Source organism: Rhineura floridana, chromosome 1, assembly GCF_030035675.1.
Source record: "Rhineura floridana isolate rRhiFlo1 chromosome 1, rRhiFlo1.hap2, whole genome shotgun sequence".
Classification (NCBI taxonomy): domain Eukaryota; kingdom Metazoa; phylum Chordata; class Lepidosauria; order Squamata; family Rhineuridae; genus Rhineura; species Rhineura floridana.
In genome coordinates this window covers 262,980,339-262,999,681 of record NC_084480.1, presented here as the reverse complement: position 1 = coordinate 262,999,681, position 19,343 = coordinate 262,980,339, and the positions used below count along the sequence as shown (strand labels likewise).

Here is a 19,343-nt window from a genome sequence, read left to right as displayed (position 1 = left end):
AATAATCAGCAACCAATGTAGGCTCCTTGAATGCTTACAAAATAAAGCTTTATGAAATGGAAGAGATTCTTGTAACTGACTAGAATCAGTGGGTTGGATCAGATGTTCCAGTTCTGCTCACAGAGCAGAACCTTTGGATCTAACCCATTGGGTCTGAAAAGCATTCCTAATGCACAGCTAAAACACATAATGGATCTTAAAATAAGCTATCGTATCAGACCTTATAACCACAGGTATTGTAGTCCTGTCCGTTGTGATGTTATAAAAGCACAATGCATTACAATTACGTTTTTATATTTGTTATTCTTCAAGACTTCAGTGAAGTTGAAAAAAATCATCACACTGCAGTAATTCAGTATTTTTACAATATCATCCTGCTTTAAGTTTCTAAAAGTAATAAAACCCTTCCCAAACTTACTTTTTAAAGAAGTTTTGCTTGATTTTTAAAAAGCCAGCAAGAACTACCCCAAACTGTTTTCTTATTACCTCAAGTTTCAAGGATTAGAATTGATAGAATAAGCCTTATAAATTAAATGATTCAAAACTATGTAACCTGTATAGCTTCCAGAAATAATTAGAACTTCAAGGATACTTTTGAGCTCTAGAACAATTTAAGATACATTGTTGAAACAGGGCACATCCTATAAAAACTTATTAATTTCCAAGACACTGCCTTCAAGTATTTAAATATCAGATTTGTCAGGAAATAAATAACACTCCAAATTAGTATTAAACTATCATGATGGAAAAAAGTAAAAAACCAGATGTTCTGCTTAAAAATAAGGACACTAATGACAGTTACCTGTTTCATATTTCAGAAATGGAGCCCACTACTTCAAACAATAGTGAATATTGCAGAGCAGTTAGTTCAGTTCTATTTCAGACCACATCTGGAATGAGGGAAATACTAAACCTTCCAAGCTCTTTCATTATCATGTAACTTTCTATCCATGGTTTATTAACGAATAATTTAGAATAAGAGGTTTCGTTGGAAACATTTGTACTCTGAGTGGAAATAGCTCTCTCTGTACTATCCACAATGCAAGGTAGAATTCTCAAATGTACTCTAAGCATCCAGCTACATATAGCTTTCAGCTTTTATATTATCACTGTCAATGAATGGGGCCCCAGTCAAATTAAGCTGCCATTTTAGGTTAAAGACAAGAGCCTCTGTTGTGCAACAGCAAGACAAGAATACTCTAAGCAACAGACATAGCATTCTAATTGGAAAAATTATGACTATCAATTTCTATTAAAAAAGATAGTTAGCAACTATGTTTTTAACAAAAAAAATATAATACTCACACATTACTGCAAACTAACTGGATTTATAATTGGGATAAATCGGCTACTCATGCTGCTAGGGTTACAGTCACTAAGATTTTTTCCTCTGTTAGAATGGATGATCTGCAAGAAAACAAATATTTTGTTCAACTTTTCAGATTTATTGTTATTGTGCATGCGAGATATAAAAGCACATTTCAACCAGGAGAATAGCTGCCGAGATTCAGCATTGAAAAGAATTAATTTTAAGGAACACATTTCCTTAGTGTGTGTGAAGGGCAAGCAGGAGGGGAAGAAGAGAAAAGGCATATTAGTTTGAAATTTTAAGTTTGCGAACTGAAATCTATGAGTACCAAGTGGACAAAAAGCCACTGCAAATGAAAAAAAAAGCCTCAGAAGATCTACTTGGAAAGCACATTTTGTACTTCACCAAACAAAAACAAAGGCAAAATAGAACGAGTTGGCTGTTGTATCTAAATATCTCTAGCAATTCAAAGGAAACTCCCAGTGCATTGCTACTTTTCTTTTGTCCATTGTCCGTTTAAAAACTACTTTAAATGAAGGCGAGAGCAGTATCCAAACGTGATCTGGAGAAACTCATCCGATGTATTGCCTATACAGTAAATCCCTTGAGCTTAATGCCCCCCCAACACTGCCCCACGGTCAGTTTAGGGGGGTGTCTCAAAGCGCAGAAGGGTGTCCCTTATATAATGCTATCAGGAAACATGAACGCAATATAATGATGGCTGCTCCTCTCCCGACACTCACTAACAACCTTCCCTCCCCACCCCCACCGCCCCCCACCCACCCCACTCTAGCGTCCGCTTCCCACTTCCCCAAGCCCCTATTTAGCAACCACCTTCCCTAGCTCAAGGAGAAACAAATTCCTTGGCCAATCTAATTTCTCTGAATGAATCAAACCTAAACACATACACTCTCTGACCGCCTGGCCTCAAACCACCTTTTCCGCTCACCCTCAAAATGGCCTTGGTTTCGGGAAGGGAGGGGGGAACTACGGCCACCAGGGAAACCTTCTCAGCGACCCGCTTTCGATCAGGGGAAAAGACAGAGAAGGAGAAGCGCGCAGGCGAGAAGAGATGGGGGCACACACACACACACAGAAAGGGAAGCCGACTTAGTCCGCGGGGTTAAGTCTCCTATTATGTTGTTGTTGTTGCTACTACTACTATTGCCTCCGCCACCAGCTTGGGGAGCGCCTCTCCTCTGTTACTCACACACACACACACACACACACACCGTTTTCTTCTTGGGTTGTTGGGAAACAGTCGTGATCTTCTCTCCCCCCCCCCGTGACTCCCGTTTCACTTCCACTGCCAGCCTCCTCGCTCCTCTTCAGTGAAGACAAATAACCCCGGCACAACCTCGTGCCTCTCCTCTCTTCTCTCTCTCCCCACCTCACCACCACCATCACCTCCATTTCCTTGGGCTCTCTTCTATTTCTCTCTCTCCTCCTGCTGCTGCTCCAATAGCTTCATGTGTCCGCGAGGAGCCCCCGGGTCAAGCTAGGAGGAGGCGGGCGGCCCCCGCACTTTGTTAGCGCTTGTTGTGCTGCCAGGGCCGGGAGCGCTCAGCGCGGCCAGTAGGGCGGAGGGAGAGTGCTCCCGGGAGTCGCTCAGCCCCTCGCCTCATCCAGCTCCCCGCAATCTGCTGCTGACCCAAACCGCCCCTCCCTCGAAGACTTTCGCCCAACTTTTTATATCGTTTTAATCACCCTCCAAACTTAGGCTCGAGGAAAGAACCTGGAGGTGGGGGGGAGGGGGAAGACTGAGAGAGGTCAGAATGAGAAGAGCAGCCAGGCTCGCCCCGGCTCTCACCGGTGTATTCGCGACTGCTGTTTCCTCCTCCACCTCTTTCTTCCTTCCACCCACCCACCCTTACATCCTGGGAAGCTCCTCAGGCGAAGGATGCACATGGACCAAAGAAGTGGCCGCGGAAACCAAGCGAGGAGCCTCTCTCACACACACAGTCCACTCCGCTTCACTCTACACTCACCCCCCCCGACCTGCTGTGGGCCCCGGCCAACCGGACAGTAGCTCTCTACCCGGCGCGCCGCTGCCCTCTAGGCTGCGTTCGAGTCGGCTTTTAAGGCGCGGGTCACTCACCGGGTCAGGGCTGGCTCGACGGCGGAGGCGGCGTCCTCAGGAACGGACGGGGAGGGGGGTGAGAGAGTCGGAGAGCGCCTCTCCCTCACAAACAAACAAACAAACAAACAGAAAGACCCACACACGGGAGCACGCACCGGGAGTTGGTTTCGGCCGGGCGGTGAAAGCGAGGCGGGCGGTGATCCCTGACCAGAGCCAGCGAGAGAGGTGGTGGTGGGGGGTCAGTGTGGGTCTCCACCGGGTCCCAGGTCCGCTTCCCTCCTTTGTGTAATTTCACTCGATTCAAGTTTAATCCGATAGTTCCCGAGCGCGTCCGCAAAAGCCGAGCGACACGCCAGCCAGCCAAGCGGCTGCCGTTGCTGCTACCGCCCCCTGCCTGTCCGCTCGCTCTCTCCCTCCGCCCGCCACGAGGCGCGTCCCCGACGCCATTACTCTTCCTCCCGTGGACGAGCGGGCTGGAGGAGAGCGCGCGCCCGCCCGCAAACCCCGCCCAATAGGGTTATACGTCATCAATATCAGCATAATTTATGCAAGAATCCAGTCCTAAAAGAGCGGCGAGGGAGGGGCTCAGGTCACTAACCCTACGCTCCCCCTCCCCGCGCGGCCTGCGTACTCCACGCGGACACTCTTCTCCTCCCCCCCACCTCAGGAAAGAGGGAAGGCTAAATAGATAGATGGATGATTGGGGGAGGGGGCGGCAAATGCTGACAGGGCGCTGGGTACACAAACGCTCAGACAAGTCGACACCCACTTCTTCGCCCGCCACCCTCAAGCAACGGAAGAGGAGGGGACCAGAGAAAGAGACCGTGTTCAATATGCAGATATCAATATGTAGATATTGAGGTGGCGCCCTGCCTCGCCTGCCCGTCCGCGGGCGAATGGCCGGCGAGAGAGGGGCGGTATTTCTAGGACGAAGCCACCCGCTCATGGCCTCTCGGAGCTTAACCCAGCCACACGGAACACGCTGCTGCCTCCGGCAAAATATTGCTAGGACTTCCGCTACGCTACCGGTATTCTTGCGCCTGGAAAAGTTCTAAGACGACCAGTAAAAAAGAAGGGCTCCCCTTTTGAACCCTAACTGTAAATGTCGTCCTAAATGTATCATCCGTGTGCTCTTTTCGGACCTCCTTACCGGCGCAACGTATGCACACGCTAAAACAACCGCCGTGTGAGGAATTGTCCTAGGACCATGGCCCAGCTGAATTCCAAAATGCATGCTAAACCGACGGCATCTTCCTCCAAAATGGTATCGTGGGATCCCCCAAATATCACAGTCATTTATGGAGATATATAAAAACAGGATGGCGGAGGCGGTAGAGTCAATACTTCGTCCTTACCGTAAGAGGATAAAGGCTGGAATAACTGCTAAATTCAAATAACCAAATGGCAAAAATGGGGCCAACCTCTTAACTCCTTCCACCATAGCAAGATAGCCCCTTTTGGAGAAACCACAGAAGCTGGGAACTCTGCTATCTTCTCCCATGAATCTGGCTCTCCATTCTGGGAAATAAAGTCCTAATGTTCTTTAAAAATTTAAACAGGAGATCATGCCTGTACTTTTAAAAGGTCCAAGACAGTAGGAAAGGTACCTTAGAGAATTTAAAACCAAGTAACTCTTCCAGGTTAATATTTGACAATCCTATTGGTTAGTGTAGTGTAATTGTTCATGTGCATAGGCCTTCATAAGAGTGCTGGCCGTTGTTTACCTTCAGATTTTTTATTTCTGAAGCAACACCACCACACATGAATTCTGCCAGTTGTCATTCCTCACATCTCCCCACAACTCTCCAAGGAAGTTTTAATTCTTGTACTTCATATACACACATATGGTAGTCATATCAAACAGGTGCACATTTGAAACATCTGCATGCCACACAATTATTAAAGGCACTAGAGCACTCAATGGATTAAGAGATACTCAAGTTATTTAAGTTGCTCAAGCTATGATTTGATGCATGGTTGTGTGTGTTACGATTTATGGCGACCCTATGAATCAGCAACCTCCAATGGTATCTTAGTGATCACCCTGTTCAGATCTTGTAAGTTCAGGTCTGTGGCTTCCTTTATGGCCTATAGATATTTTAGGTCTTACATGGATCACATATATGCACAAGTTCACAAGTGTATACAGTAGGGCCCCGCTTTACAGTGCTTCGTTTTACAGCATTCCGCTAATATAGCGGTTGTCAATTGCAAAAAGGCCCCGCTCCTACGGCGCTTGTTCCGCTTTTACTGTGTTTTTTGGCCGTCAGGCGCCATTTTGGTCAATGTTAGTCAATGCGTTCCGCTTTACAGCGGTTTTCGCTTTACAGCGGGGGTCCCGAACATAACCCGCTGTATGAGTGGGGCCCTACTGTATATAAAATGTCAGTTAACCCAGAATAGTACTCCCTGGTCCCATAGATTATGAATTCTTTTATAATCATGCTTTGGAGGGAGGGGAAATCTACCCATTAATTACTCATATTGTAAGTACAATGGGTGTTGTGAATAAAGAGTTTTAAATAACTAATTTACACTTTAAGTCATTCTCTGCATATGTCTTGAAACAACTAAACTGCATCAAGAAAGTTCACTATTCTATTAGCTGCTAGTTTCAATATGAGTTTATAATCTGTTAAATCAGTTAATTTTCTTGAATTTCACAATCTAGACCAGAAATTTTGTATCCTGAAACATTCAGTTAGCTGAATATAAAGAAGCCAAGAGCTGGAAAAAGTAGAGTGCAGCTCTTAACATAACTGAACTCTGTAACAGAATCTAGATCAAAGAAGCATAAAAAATAGGGCAAAATTATATCTTGACTTCAGCAAAGCTTTTGACAAAGTGCCCTATGATATTCTGATTAGCAAGCTAGCTAAATGTGGGCTGGATGGAACAACTATCAGGGGGATCCACAGTTGGCTCCAGAATTGTATTCAAAGAGTGCTTATCAATGGTTCCTTCTCAAACTGGGCAGAAGTAACGAGTGGGGTACCACAGGGCTCGGTCTTGGGCCCAGTGCTCTTCAACATTTTTATTAACGACTTGGATGAGGAGGTACAAAGCATGCTTATCAAATTTGCAGATGATACAAAATTGGGGGGCATAGCTAATACCGTGGAAGATAGAAACAAAATTCAAAGGGACCTTGATAGGCTGGAGCACTGGGCTGAAAACAACAGAATGAAATTCAGCAGGGATAAATGCAAAGTTCTACACTTAGGAAAAAGAAACCAAATACAGTTATAAGATGGGGGATATTTCACTCAGCAATACGTCATGTGAGAAGGATCTTGGAATTGTCGTTGATCACAAGCTGAATATGAGCCAACAGTGTGATGTGGCTGCAAAAAACGCAAATGCTATATTAGGCTGCATTAACAAAAGTATAGTTTCCAAATCGCATGAAGTACTAGTTTCCCTCTATTCAGCACTGGTTAGGCCTCATCTTGAATACTGCGTCCAGTTCTGGTCTCCGCACTTCAAGATGGATGCAGACAAACTGGAACAGGTTCACAGGAGGGCAACAAGAATGATCAGGGAACTGGAAACAAAGCCCTATGAGGAGAGACTACAAGAACTGGGCATGTTTAGCCTGGAGAAGAGAAGACTGAGGGGAGATATGACAGCACTCTTCAAGTACATGAAAGGTCACACAGAGGGGGGGCAGGATCTCTTATCGATCGTCCCAGAGTGCAGGGCACTGAATAATGGGCTCAAGTTGCAGGAAGCCGTATTTCGACTGAACATCAGGAAAAACTTAACTGTTAGTGCCATAGGACAATGGAACCAATTACCTAGAGGTAGTGGGCTCTCCGACACTGGAGGCATTGAAGAGGCAGCTGGACAGCCATCTGTCGAGAATGCTTTGATTTGGATTCCTGCATTGCGCAGGAGATTGGACTTGATGGCCCTATAGGCCCCTTCCAACTCTACTATTCTATGATTCTATGTATCTTCACACAGAGGCATTACTCTTTCTAAACTGAAAAGCAACATACGTAGAAACAAGCACTGGAGTAAATAGATATTATTTAATGCTCATTCAAAGGAGAGTGTGAAAGAGATATGCAACAATTAATGCCCATTTTTTTAAGCCTCCAGTATTCAAATCCACCACAGAAAAATACGAAAGAGGTTGGAATAGTAGCAGGCAGGGTGGCTCAGATGATTTTCTAGGATTGCCCAATATCGACTCAGAGATCACCGCTGAACTTTTCAAAGATCCAAAGCAGAAAGAGGATGCTGTAACTCCCCCCTCCCCCAGCTCCACTCCTCCATTCATTACTTTGCCCACTCTACTCTTGTTGACTGCAGGAATCAGGATTTTAGTTGTGCCCCACAGTATGTAAAGGGGAAAGTGAGCAAAGAGACTGATAGAGCAGTAGGATGGGAGGCAAAGCAGCTGCATGTAATTTTCTATCTTCTTGAGATGTAATCTCAAGATCATGTCTGGCAATCCTATCCTGTTAATATAGAGGCTTAGGATGGATGCTAGGATAAGCTGAAATGGTTGATGGAAATTAGCTGTATGGTATTAACAAACAAACATTCAAATGGACAGCAGGAAAACAGCCAGTTTTGTCACTTAATCTCAGGTTCAGGGCACAGAAACCAGAACAGAAATCTAATTGGTTTTGGTTGTTTTTAAAAATATTCCCAGTACACTTGATTAGTGTGTTTGTATATTCAACATGATTGACCACAAAGTTCTATTATGTCTGCTTGTAATAAGTGCATAATAGCTTGGGCCAGTCACACTGCTCACTCCACAATTAAAAGGATAGAAAGGGTGGAGGAACCTATGTATGCTGCTTTGGGATCCTATGAGGAAAGACAGTATAAAGATGTAATAAATACACTATTATGCCCTAGGTAGAGCAAGGGAGAGGAGGCTCATCTCGGTATTAATGTGTCTCTTTATCTCATGTTTTGAGAAACCTAAACTTAACTAAATTGGATATACTTAACTAACCTTACATTAAGGATTTCAGCACATGGTAAGCGGTATTCAGAGGGGGTTTACCATTGCGTTCCTCTGAGGCTGAGAGGCAGTGACTGGCCCAAGGTCATCCAGTGAGCTTCATGGCTGTGTGGGGATTCAAACCCTGGTCTCCCAGGTCGTAGTCCAACACCTTAACCACTATGCCACACTGGCTCTCAGGAGTATGAAAATTCCATCTCTGTTGTCTTGCCAGCACCTACTGAAGACCTTCCTCTTTCACCGAGTCTTTTAAGTAGATACCTTATCCCAGTCTGCATTTGTATTGGAATTTTTTTAAAGATGTTTTAAAGATGTTTTACTGTAGTGTTTTATCACTTGTTGTTTGCTGCCCTGGGCTCCCTTTGGGAGGAAGGTTGAGATATACGTTTAATAAATAAATAAGCTATCCTGTATATTGGACAGCATGAACAGCACTTTTGTCACAGTTACTCCTATCACCCTTTAATACTTAAGGGAGAATGTTGAAAGACAACAGTTACCCTTTTCCTGTTTTTGTTGGAAAAAATAATATTTCTATAAATATCACTGCTGTGCTTTATCAACTCCACTGGCTCCCAGTTTGTTTCTGGACCCAATTCAAACTGCTGTTTTTGACCTTTTAAGCACTAAACAGCCTTGGACCAATGTACCTGCCTATCATTTAAGATCAGCTGCCTCTGGTCTCTGCATGCCTTGAATGAAAGATGTCAGACTGCAGGCAAGTGGGAGCCTTTTCAGCCATGCCCCCCAGCTCTGAAATTACTCCAAGAAGCCCACTTTGCTCCCTCCTTGATGGTGTTCTGGAGAACCTTTGGCAGGGACTGAAGGCTGAGCCCGAAACTGTTATTTTCCCCCATTTTTACTTTTAACTCTTTAGTCCCCTTTCATTGATATATTTTTATACTTGTGTTTATTTTTTCTTTGTTAGCCACCTTGAGGGCCTTTGGCCGAAAGGCGGGGTATAAAAAAAATTATAATAATAATATCACTGCCCTAGATTTCTCAACTGTATTTTGTGTATTTTATCTATTTTAATGTTTTTTGTGTTTTATTGTGAGCAGCCCTGAATGCCCTATTTTAGAGTAGAAAGGCAAGATAGAAACTTTTTAATAATAGTAATAAATACTTTTAAAAATTAGTTAACCCGGTTGCTAAATAAAGTAACTGTTTTAAAATTATTTTATATTTATTAATAAATATTACAAATATGGGGGAAAGTACCTAATTTATGCTTGTAGTAAATTTCAAAATTTTAAGTCACATCTCCAGGTTGCAGCAGCTCAGAGTTTAGTCTTCCAGTGCAATCTTGTATATGCCTACTCAGAAATAAACCCCACAATGTGACTTACTCCCAGGTAAGTGTGTGTAGGATTGCATTTGTAGCAAGCCGGATCAAAACAATGCTTGAATTATTATTTTTAACAACTATATATATCCAGAAAATATTTTTCAGGATAAGCCACATTCCAACATGGTGTTAAGCATACCTAAGCCCATTGATTTCAATGGGCTTTTGAAACTTAATGCTGGATGCATACAAAAGTAACATGTTAATGTGTAGCTGGAGCAGTATGAACACATACCCTCCTTGATACAGACTGCCTTTTCTCTGTAGCACTTTAAACTGGTTTCTCAAGTTATTTTACCTTAAAGCCAGTTGGCTATGGTTTCACTAAGTATGGGTGTTCCCCATCAACTGACATTACACTTCCAAGCTGGAAAGCCCACCTTCACCCGCCCAAGCAGGAACTGCCTCCAAAGTATATGTGCCAGCTCTACCTCTGCTACATTCCATTTTTCTTTCTCCCATAGGCACCGTTTTCAAATGTTTGTCCCTAGTGGCTTTGCCAGAATTTTGCAGGCTACATGCAGATCAGGAAAGGTACAACCAGGCCAAGAGGATTAACAAGCAAAGTCAAAGAAGCTATTAGAGGCAAAAAATGGAAGACTTGTCTGAATGAGGATAATAGAAAGGAACACAAACTCGGGCAAAAGGAATGCAAAACAACAATAAGGGATGCTAAAAATAATTGAGCACATTGCTAAGAACATAAAAATCACCAACAAAAAATTATTTGAATACATTCAAAGTACAAGATCATCTAAAGAGGTGAATGGACCCTTAGATGACCAGGGAGTCAAAGATGTCCTAAAGGATAAGAAGACTGCAGAGAAGCTAAATAATTTTTTTGAATCTGTCTTCACAGTGGAGGATATAGGACAGATCCCTGAACCTAAACTAACATTTGTAGGATAGGAATCTGAGAAACTGATGCAAATAGAAGTGATGAGAGATGGAGTTCTAGGCTTAATAGACAAAACAAAATCTGACAAATCACCAGGTCTGGATGGCATCCACCCAAGAGTTCTCAAAGAACTCCAATGCGACATTGCTGATCTTCTAACAAAAATATGTAAGTTGTCCTCAGATTTGCCTCCATACTCAAGGACTGGAAAGCGGCCAATGTAACACCAATTTTAAATGTGACCCAGGGGGATCCCAGAAACTACAAGCCGGTTAGCTTAACATCTGTCCAGGAAAACTCGTAGAAAGTACTATTAAACCTAAATTAACCAAGCATATAGAAGAGCAAGCCTTGCTGAAGCAGAGCCAGCATGGCTTCTGCAAAGGAAAGTCCTGTCTCCCTAACCTATTAGAATTCTTTGAGGGTGTCAACAGGCATATAGAGGTGATCCAGTGGACATAATGTACGTAGACTTTCAAAAAGTTTTTGACAATGTACCTCATCAAAGACTCCTGAGTAAGCTTACCAGTCATGCAATGAGAGGAGAGGTCCTCATGAGGATCAGGAATTGGTTAAGTAGCAGGAAGCAGAGAGTAGGAATAAACCAACAATTCTCCCGATGGAAGGCTATAGAAAGTGAAGTCCCCCAAGGATATGCATGAGGACCTCTGCTTTTTAATTTGTTCATAAACAACCTAGAACTAGGGGTGAGCAGCGAGGAGACAAAATCTGCTGATGACACTAAATTGTTCAGGGTTGTTAAAACAAAAAAGGATTGCAAAGGGCTCCAAAAGGACCTCTCCAAACTGATGACTGGGCGGTAAAATGGCAAATGCAATTCAGTGTAAACAAGTGTAAAGTTATGCATATTGGAACAAAAAATCTTAATTTCAAAAAGATGCTCATGGGCTCTGAGCTGGAGGTTACTGACCAGGAACAAGACCTTGGGGTTATAGAAGATAGCTCGATGAAGATGTTGACCCAGTGTGCAGCAGCTGTGAAGGTACTGAAAATAGGAATTAGGAAAGGTAAATAAAACTGCCGATATCATAATGCCATTGTATAAATCTATGGTGGAATACTGTGTACAGTTCTGGTTGCCTCACCTCAAAAAAGATACTCTAGTGTTGGAAAAGGTTCAGAAAAAGGCAACCAGAATGATCAAGGGGATGGAGCGACTTCTCTATGAGGAAAGGTTACATCATTTGGGGCTTTTCAGTTTAGAGAAAAGGCGAGTCAGAGGTTACATAAAGAAGTGTATAAAATTATGCAAGGTGTGGAGAAAGTGGATACAGAAAAGTTTTTCTCCCTCTCACGTAACACTAGAACTCATGGACATTGTATGAAGCTGAATGTTGGAAGATTCAGGACGGACAAAAGAAAGTACTTGTTCACACAGTACATAGTTAAAACTATGGAATTTGTTCCCACAAGAGGCAGTGATGGCCACCAACTTGGATGGCTTTAAAAGATTAGACAAATTCATGGAGGATAAGGCTAACAATGGCTACTAGCCATGATGGCTGTGCTCTCCCACCATACTCTTATGCAGTATACTTCTGAAAACCAGTTGCTGGAAGCTGCAGGAGGGGAGAGTGCTCTTGCACTCCAGTCCTGCTCACAGGCATCTGGGTGGCTACTGTGAGAACAGGATGCTGGACTAGATGGGCCACTGGCTTGATCCAGCAGGCTCTTCTTATGTTCTTACATTTTCATCACAAATCCCCAAGCCCTACTCATAAGCTTGTAACAGTGGACGGTCCGAGCAACTGCATATGACACATGCGTGAAAGTGGATACACCAACATATACACAAAGAGATCATGCAGCCAAGGAACAGACCAGAAAAAATACAGCCCATACATTTCAGTGTATGATTCTATATATAGCTTTGAATTATGATTGTACATGCACTCGTATAACCATGTCTATTTTAGTGGAGTCTTTATTGTGGCCAATATTTTGTTTGTAGGCCTTTTTATAGTTATTGGTATTTTGTTTTAATGTTTATAGCAAAGTTTTGTTTATAACAAAAAGGAATGATGGATGAATGATTAATATGTGGATAAACATACCTAGAAAGCATACCTATCAGTTCAGGGGGGAAAATCCCTACCTCAAGACTGAATAGTGAAACAAGTACAAGTCACCTTTCAGAGACATTCAAGGATTCGTTATCAGCTAGATCTTTAGTTTAAAAAAAGGCTCTGTGCATGTAGTAGAAGTTACTTTGGGGTAGAAGAAGCAATCTGCTCTAATGTTTGACCCGGTAATGTGGAAGGATGCAGACAATTGATGGAACATAGCTTCACTATGAGAAACAGATATACGTCACATAAGCTGCTGAACTGGGGCCATTCTAGGTGTGAAAAACAGTATCACCTTTTCAAAAACTACATCTGTCCACATCCTCTGTGTTGAAGTGTGTACCCATTACCAAACTACAATTTGGATTTGGAGAAGGAAACAAAATATGTCAATCATACTGAAATTGGTTTATGATATGTTCAAGAACACAGGTAACATCTTCAGGGTCCTACTCTTGAAAACAGATTCCTCCTCATACATATAGGTTGATGTTAAAATGAATCTGTCTATTCACTAACTGAGAAGTAACCTATCTACTGTCGTGGTTTTCAAGTATTACATGACATGTCGATTATGCCTTTGTACTTTCCTAGGATGACATCAGAATACAAAGAGTTGTTCAAGCAAAAAACAGGTTTCACCCAGTGAAATACAAAGCAAATATATTTCACAATGTTGTCCAATCAATCATTCAGTAAAATCAAGTCTTAAAATGTTAACAGCGTTAAAAAAATTAATTTAGGGTTGTTTCCCATGTAGTGCTAGCTGAACGTTCTGTGAGTGCAACGATTTCTGATGGAACGTTCTCTCTGCCCAATCTGTTCTAGGGCTTCTCCCAACCCTCTGGAGCAGATTTAGAGAGGGCACAAGGTGTGCATGCAGGGGGAGGAGGGAAACTCCTGTTGTGCAAGCAGAAATCATTGCACTGATGAGATGCATTAGTTGAATACTGCCCCAAATCCACAAAAGTTATGCCATAAATTTGTTAATCTTTAAGATGCCACAAGACTGTTGTTTTTGCAGCAACAGACAAACATGGCTACCCCTCTGGAAATTATTACATTTTATAGAAATGGAGGGGTTCACTTTTATTCATGTAAATGCTAGGATAAATCTATGTCTGTGTGTGTATCTATAAATGCATGGTATACAGACTAAAATACTAAATTTAGTTGTATTCCACTGTCCTTAGATTGGACTTCCATTGGAAGTAAATCTTTTAAGTGATGGAATCTACAATAACAACAAATATATCTGTATAAATTATTGAGAGTCTATGCCTTGCCAGGCCAAGAAACAAGTACAAATCCTGATTTTACTGAAAGCAGAATCTTTGCCGTCATTCATAGCGATGCAAAATTATGAATATTCTCCACACTTCTTTGGAAAAAAGCAGGTAAAGGGCAATCTTTATGCATTAATAGGGGCAGTAGAGATCTAAATGAATGCAAAACAAAATAGGAGTGTAATTTTTATTTATTAAGTATACTGTATATTTTCTAACATTTTCTGCTTCCATAGTAACTACTGTGATACAGACATGCAGAATAGTTAATTGGAATGGGTTATAAATAAAATTATTCCTGAGATGATTCAGTATGAAACAATCCAATAAGAAATTAAGATTCTGTTCCCAGGATTGTCCCAGAGAACATTATGGTGATAAACCACTCTCATATAGTTTCCAATAGCATGCACTCTCACAATCACTTAAAAAAGCTGCAGTATGAATAGAAAGTTATGTCAAAAACAGTCCAAGGAGCCTACAACTTGATTACTGGCTACACCAATAGGTCAAGGAATTCTTGTCTGTTTAGAAGAATTGCTCCTTAAATTCAATCATAACTACCTTTCTTGCATTTCTATTGTGACATTTTCAACAATTTAAAAATCCAGCAAAATTTTTGAAATGTTTAAACTTGCAATATTAGCAGATTAAACAATACTTATGATCAGCCTCCCTTTAAAACATACTTCTTAAAGGATTGCATCCAGAATATTTAGTACCATTATGAAGTATGTTTTAAAGGGAGGCTGATCATAAGTATTGTTTAATCTGCTAATATCATAAATTTAAACATTTCAAAATACTTTGGCTTATTTTATTATATGTAACCAAATATTATATGTAACCAAATATTACATGTAGCACGTTTTCTCAAATGCAACTCCCACTGTGCTAGCTGTGACTTACTCCAGGAAAGCGTGTATAGGATTAAACCTTTGAGGCTCACCAAGCTCAAACACCATCAGATCTGACACAATAATCTAAAAGCTTTTATTAAAAGAAATTTGATTCTTAACAATGTTATTGTATTTCAGTGGGAAACAATCTGCCTAGTTGGCAGTGCCATCACAGCATCATGAAATTCCAAATGAATGTACTATTTGGCACTGAATAGGTACATCCTATTCTCAGTTCATGTTTGCCTACACACTTAAATTGGACCTACCTCAAAGCTCTTTAGATATCCGCCCATGCTACGCTGATTTTATCTGAGAAATAAGTACTACAAAATTAGTTGAACCTTGGTGAAATACCTTCAGTGCTCAGAGCTCATATACAAATGTCATTTTGAAAATTGAGCAGACTTTGGCTTTTCATTTTCCTCCTGGGAAAAAAAAGGAGTGACTAATACTCAGTCACAAAGGTTCCTGATGTTTTCTGAAAATTGTTCCTAATACTTTTTAATTAATTTGGAACTATTCTTTAGATATGTCCTATGCAGTTTTGTACTGAGCTAGATATTAGCTGACTGCACTAATTGTCAAATAGTTCAGTGTCAGTTAATACTTACAATGAAAATATACTCATTACTTGCCCCACCTTTTTCATACAGTATGATTCCTTAAGAAAAGGTGCTGAGAGAACTGTGCGAGTATGGTATTTATGACAGAGACGTCTTTAGGGGAATTGGTTAGAACTAGTTTCCTTGACGGTCTACAGCAAGTGGGGGGAAAGTTTATGAAGTATCCAATGATGACCCTCCACTGGCAGAAGGTAATTCATCAGTGAAACAGGGAAGGAGGCAGTTTTCAGCAATCCTGCCTCCCCCAAACCCTCTGGAGCAGATTTAGAGGGATCACTGGGCTCTACAGGGGGAGAGGAGATAACCAAAAGTTGCCTCCCTCCCCATTCCACTGATGCATTCATTTCAGTTAGTGAATAGGCACCATGGGATACCACCCTAAAGGAAGAAGAAAAAAGGCACAGTGGCAGGGTTGGGATGGAATGAAAGGGGGGTCTCAAAAGTCATAATGTTCCAGTGCAGGATGTTTCCAAGTGATCACCATTAAATGAGAAATACTCAACAAAAAGGGCACATTTGACAATTTTTTTTAAAAAAAAGTGGCAAAACGAATTGTGTGTGTATGAGACTTAAGATAGCACAACTTAAATTCTTAAAACTTTCTGAAATGGCCAACATAGTGGTCTTATAACTGCTGTGTAATGTGAAACAGAAATGCAGAACACTTGCATGGCAAGTAGGAATGTGTTCTTAATTTTGCAGATACAAGAATGCATTCGTGCCTAACATGGAAGTGTAAAATGAAGCTAGGTTATATTTAGTTGAGGTAAATTGTAATTTATATATTGTGATAAGCTCCTAAAAAGTTGTGGGTTCTTTAACTCTGTGATTTTGTTTATGTTACAACACTAAAATGCTTATGGACAGGATGAAAAACTCTACAATTTTTATCTCACACCATAGCACATGGTTCAGGGTACCATGTTGGCCAGTGACGGCAACAGCTAGTCAGTTCTGCATTTCCTCTTTCTTGGGAAACCAGAACACATGTTTCAACGGTGCCTTGTTTTTTCACTTTATAAAAAGTCTTGAAGTATTTTTTACGTCAGTTGTTCCCTCCAAATATGTATTTTGTGCTAAAAATTAAGCAATATCTTTATTCTTTAGACACTTTCAACCGGATTAGTTCATTCGTACTATGATTCTTCTGTACATGTATCAGACTCCTGTATGTATATTTCAATAGCGTGCCTCAGGAAGTAAGCGTGAGTAAGAAGTTAGCTAGAACTGGACTGAAGTCTAGGGTAGTGTTGTGACAGGCACACTTCCTGAAACTGGAAGATATGACCAAGTTTAAAAGATCTAAAGTGAATCATTTAATCACATTGCAAAATCTCCTGCTGCAAGAAATGCTTTTGCAACTGCCCAAAATAATTGTGTCTGGGAGATTTGCACAGTCTGCCTGCATATAATTGCCACAAATATTAAATTATGCAAAAAAATCCCTTAAAAAGATATAGTTTTCATTTAGAATATATGCACTAAGTCAAAACACATGGAAGGAAGAAAAAGTTAGCTAAATAAAATTGCATATTCTTGCAAAACAGGTTCTCTTTGAGAAGTTTTGGGAAACATTAGTAAGAACTCTTGATGACAGATAATAAAGTATGTGTTGAATAGCATACTGCTAAGGAGAAGAAAACGTTTCATAACCTGCAAAAAAAAAGGTGTAAGTGAGAACAAGCTGAATCCTCCCAGATTATGCCCGGAAAGCCCCTTCTCATCCTAAACTCATTGTTTCTGATTACACAAAAAAGCCATCGTCTCTACTTCGGTATTATTTTGATGCCAAACATCCTCTGAATCCTATTTTCTTCTGCATCAGAGCCTCTTCTTTTCCTTCGGAATGGCCTACAGACGCCTCCTATCCTCTCCCCCCTAACCAAAACATCTCCTAACTTCCGCTGTCCAAGGTTCCCCCGCCCCCATCCACAGCTATCGTACCACTAAAGAGTGCCTTTTTCCCACAGCTTTGCGTACGCTCCTCGACCACCACCCCACGTCCTCCTCTTTCCGGAATTTTGCTTTCTTCCCATTCCATCAGTCACTGTCATTTTCAGTGCTTTGAGACTCGATAGCCCAAAGGGCATCCCGCCCGCTCTGTTTCAGCTCTTCTCACACACCTACTGCCAAGTCCGATTCCTCCTCCCGGGATTCCAGTTCTCCCACCCCTTGTTCCATTCCATTTCGTACGTCACAGTCCTAGGCTTTTCCTTTTCCCTGACGGCACTTTCTCTCGCCAGGCCGATTGGTTGTGATCCGGAGCCAATGGGAGAAATCGTCCCCCTCCCCCAAATCCTCCGTGCACGGCTGGCCAGACGCAGGCAGGTTCCCCGGTCCCTAGGGAAGGGGCGTCACAGTTCCAGAAGTGGGCGGAGAAAGGGAGAGGGGGAGAGAAATTCTCAAGCACCAGGTGGCTCCGACCCAATCCCATAAATTCGCGAAGAGGGACATGTCGATTTAAAGGCGCAGGCACGGCTCAACGGAAGAGGCGACGGGTGTTAAGAGGACGACAATGAGCCAAGCTCCAGGGCAGCCTCCAACAGATAACCGAATCTCGGCATCGAATCCTGAGGCGGAAAAGAGGGAAGTGGCCTCGTTTCATAGCACACACATACATACCCTTACCAGCAACTACTCCGAGTAGCTGTCTTCCTCCTACGCGCAAAAATAGAGACCGTCGTGCATTCCGCGCCCTTAGTATCTAGTACAACAACTAAATAATAATACAGAGGTGGTGGTAGTCCCTCAATGTCCCACGCAGGAAGCAGAAAATGCTCCACAGCCACGTTCGCACTCTAACCTAGCTTGCCGCCAAATACACAAAAACCGCCGTCCTCCACAACTCTTCTAGTGACCCATACAGGAAACCTCACAATAGTCCTATAGGAAACGGAGACCCCACCCACGCGCTACGAGCAGCCCGGTGCGTCCTATCAGTTTCTAAGAAATGGGGTGGTAACGAGCCCCTCACGCCTCGCGGAGGCAGGCGGCGGTTCCCTCAGTAGTCCACCCACAGGAAATGAGGGAGCCCGTCGTGTTGGCCTTCAGCGTTTCCCACAGGAAACACAAAAGGACCTCACAAAAGATCGTCCGCTTTATCACCTCGCACGACGGTTAGCCATTTTCTGCAGCGCTTGTGCGGCTGTCTTCTAACCACGTTATTATATTCAAAAATGAATCCCGCTGAGTTCAGAAGGGCAGGACTTACTCCTTAGTCAGGACAACAACGGCCTTACTGTGCAAAAACTTTGTGAAATAAGTTGCTTTTTTGTCCCCGCATTGCAGGAGGAAAAGTGGTCTGAAGTCTGATTTTGAACCCACAGCAGTCAAATCCATACAGAATTTAATTTCTCCTACGCATCATCTTTTCACCTTCTCGGCAGTTAGGTACTTTAGAAGTCCCAGTCCCATACGCGTGTGGCCAAACTGTGCCCCAGCCGATGTTCCTGGACTACAACTCCCATCAGCCCCAGCCAGCATGGCGGATAGACAGGGAACATGGGGGTTGTAGTCCATAAACTTCTGGAGGGCCACAAGTTGGCCACTCCTGCCCTAAACGGAATTTACTCATCTACATTATTGTAAAATCAGATTATAGTTACTGTGTGTTAAATTAACAGAATGCAAGAATTGTTGATACCGTGTATGTGGAATATTTCTGGGGGGCACTGTCTGGTTTATGCTGCAGATTCAAGATGACCTAACACAGTTTGATTCTTTTGTACTCACAATGGAAGAGGTGGAAGGGTACAAAAAGTATTGTCAACAATCAACAGCACAGGAGGCAGATGCTATGAATTGCAGGCTGTGTATGAGTAGTGCA

General features: G+C 42.3%; 1 protein-coding gene across 10 annotated transcripts in view; it reads right to left on the bottom strand.

Moving 5' to 3' along the window:
- The window catches only part of CHD7 (chromodomain helicase DNA binding protein 7), a 270,130-nt gene extending 251,734 nt beyond the window's left edge, over positions 1-18,396 (bottom strand). For 4 of the 10 annotated variants that reach the window (XM_061599686.1, XM_061599694.1, XM_061599676.1 and 1 more), the window contains exons 1-2: positions 3,545-3,896; positions 1,306-1,407 (exon numbers count right to left, since the gene is read on the bottom strand). The gene's annotated coding sequence lies outside the window, so the exon portion shown is untranslated. The other 6 variants (XM_061599721.1, XM_061599738.1, XM_061599669.1 and 3 more) reach the window with 6 other exon arrangements.
- Positions 18,397-19,343: the final 947 nt, after the last annotated feature.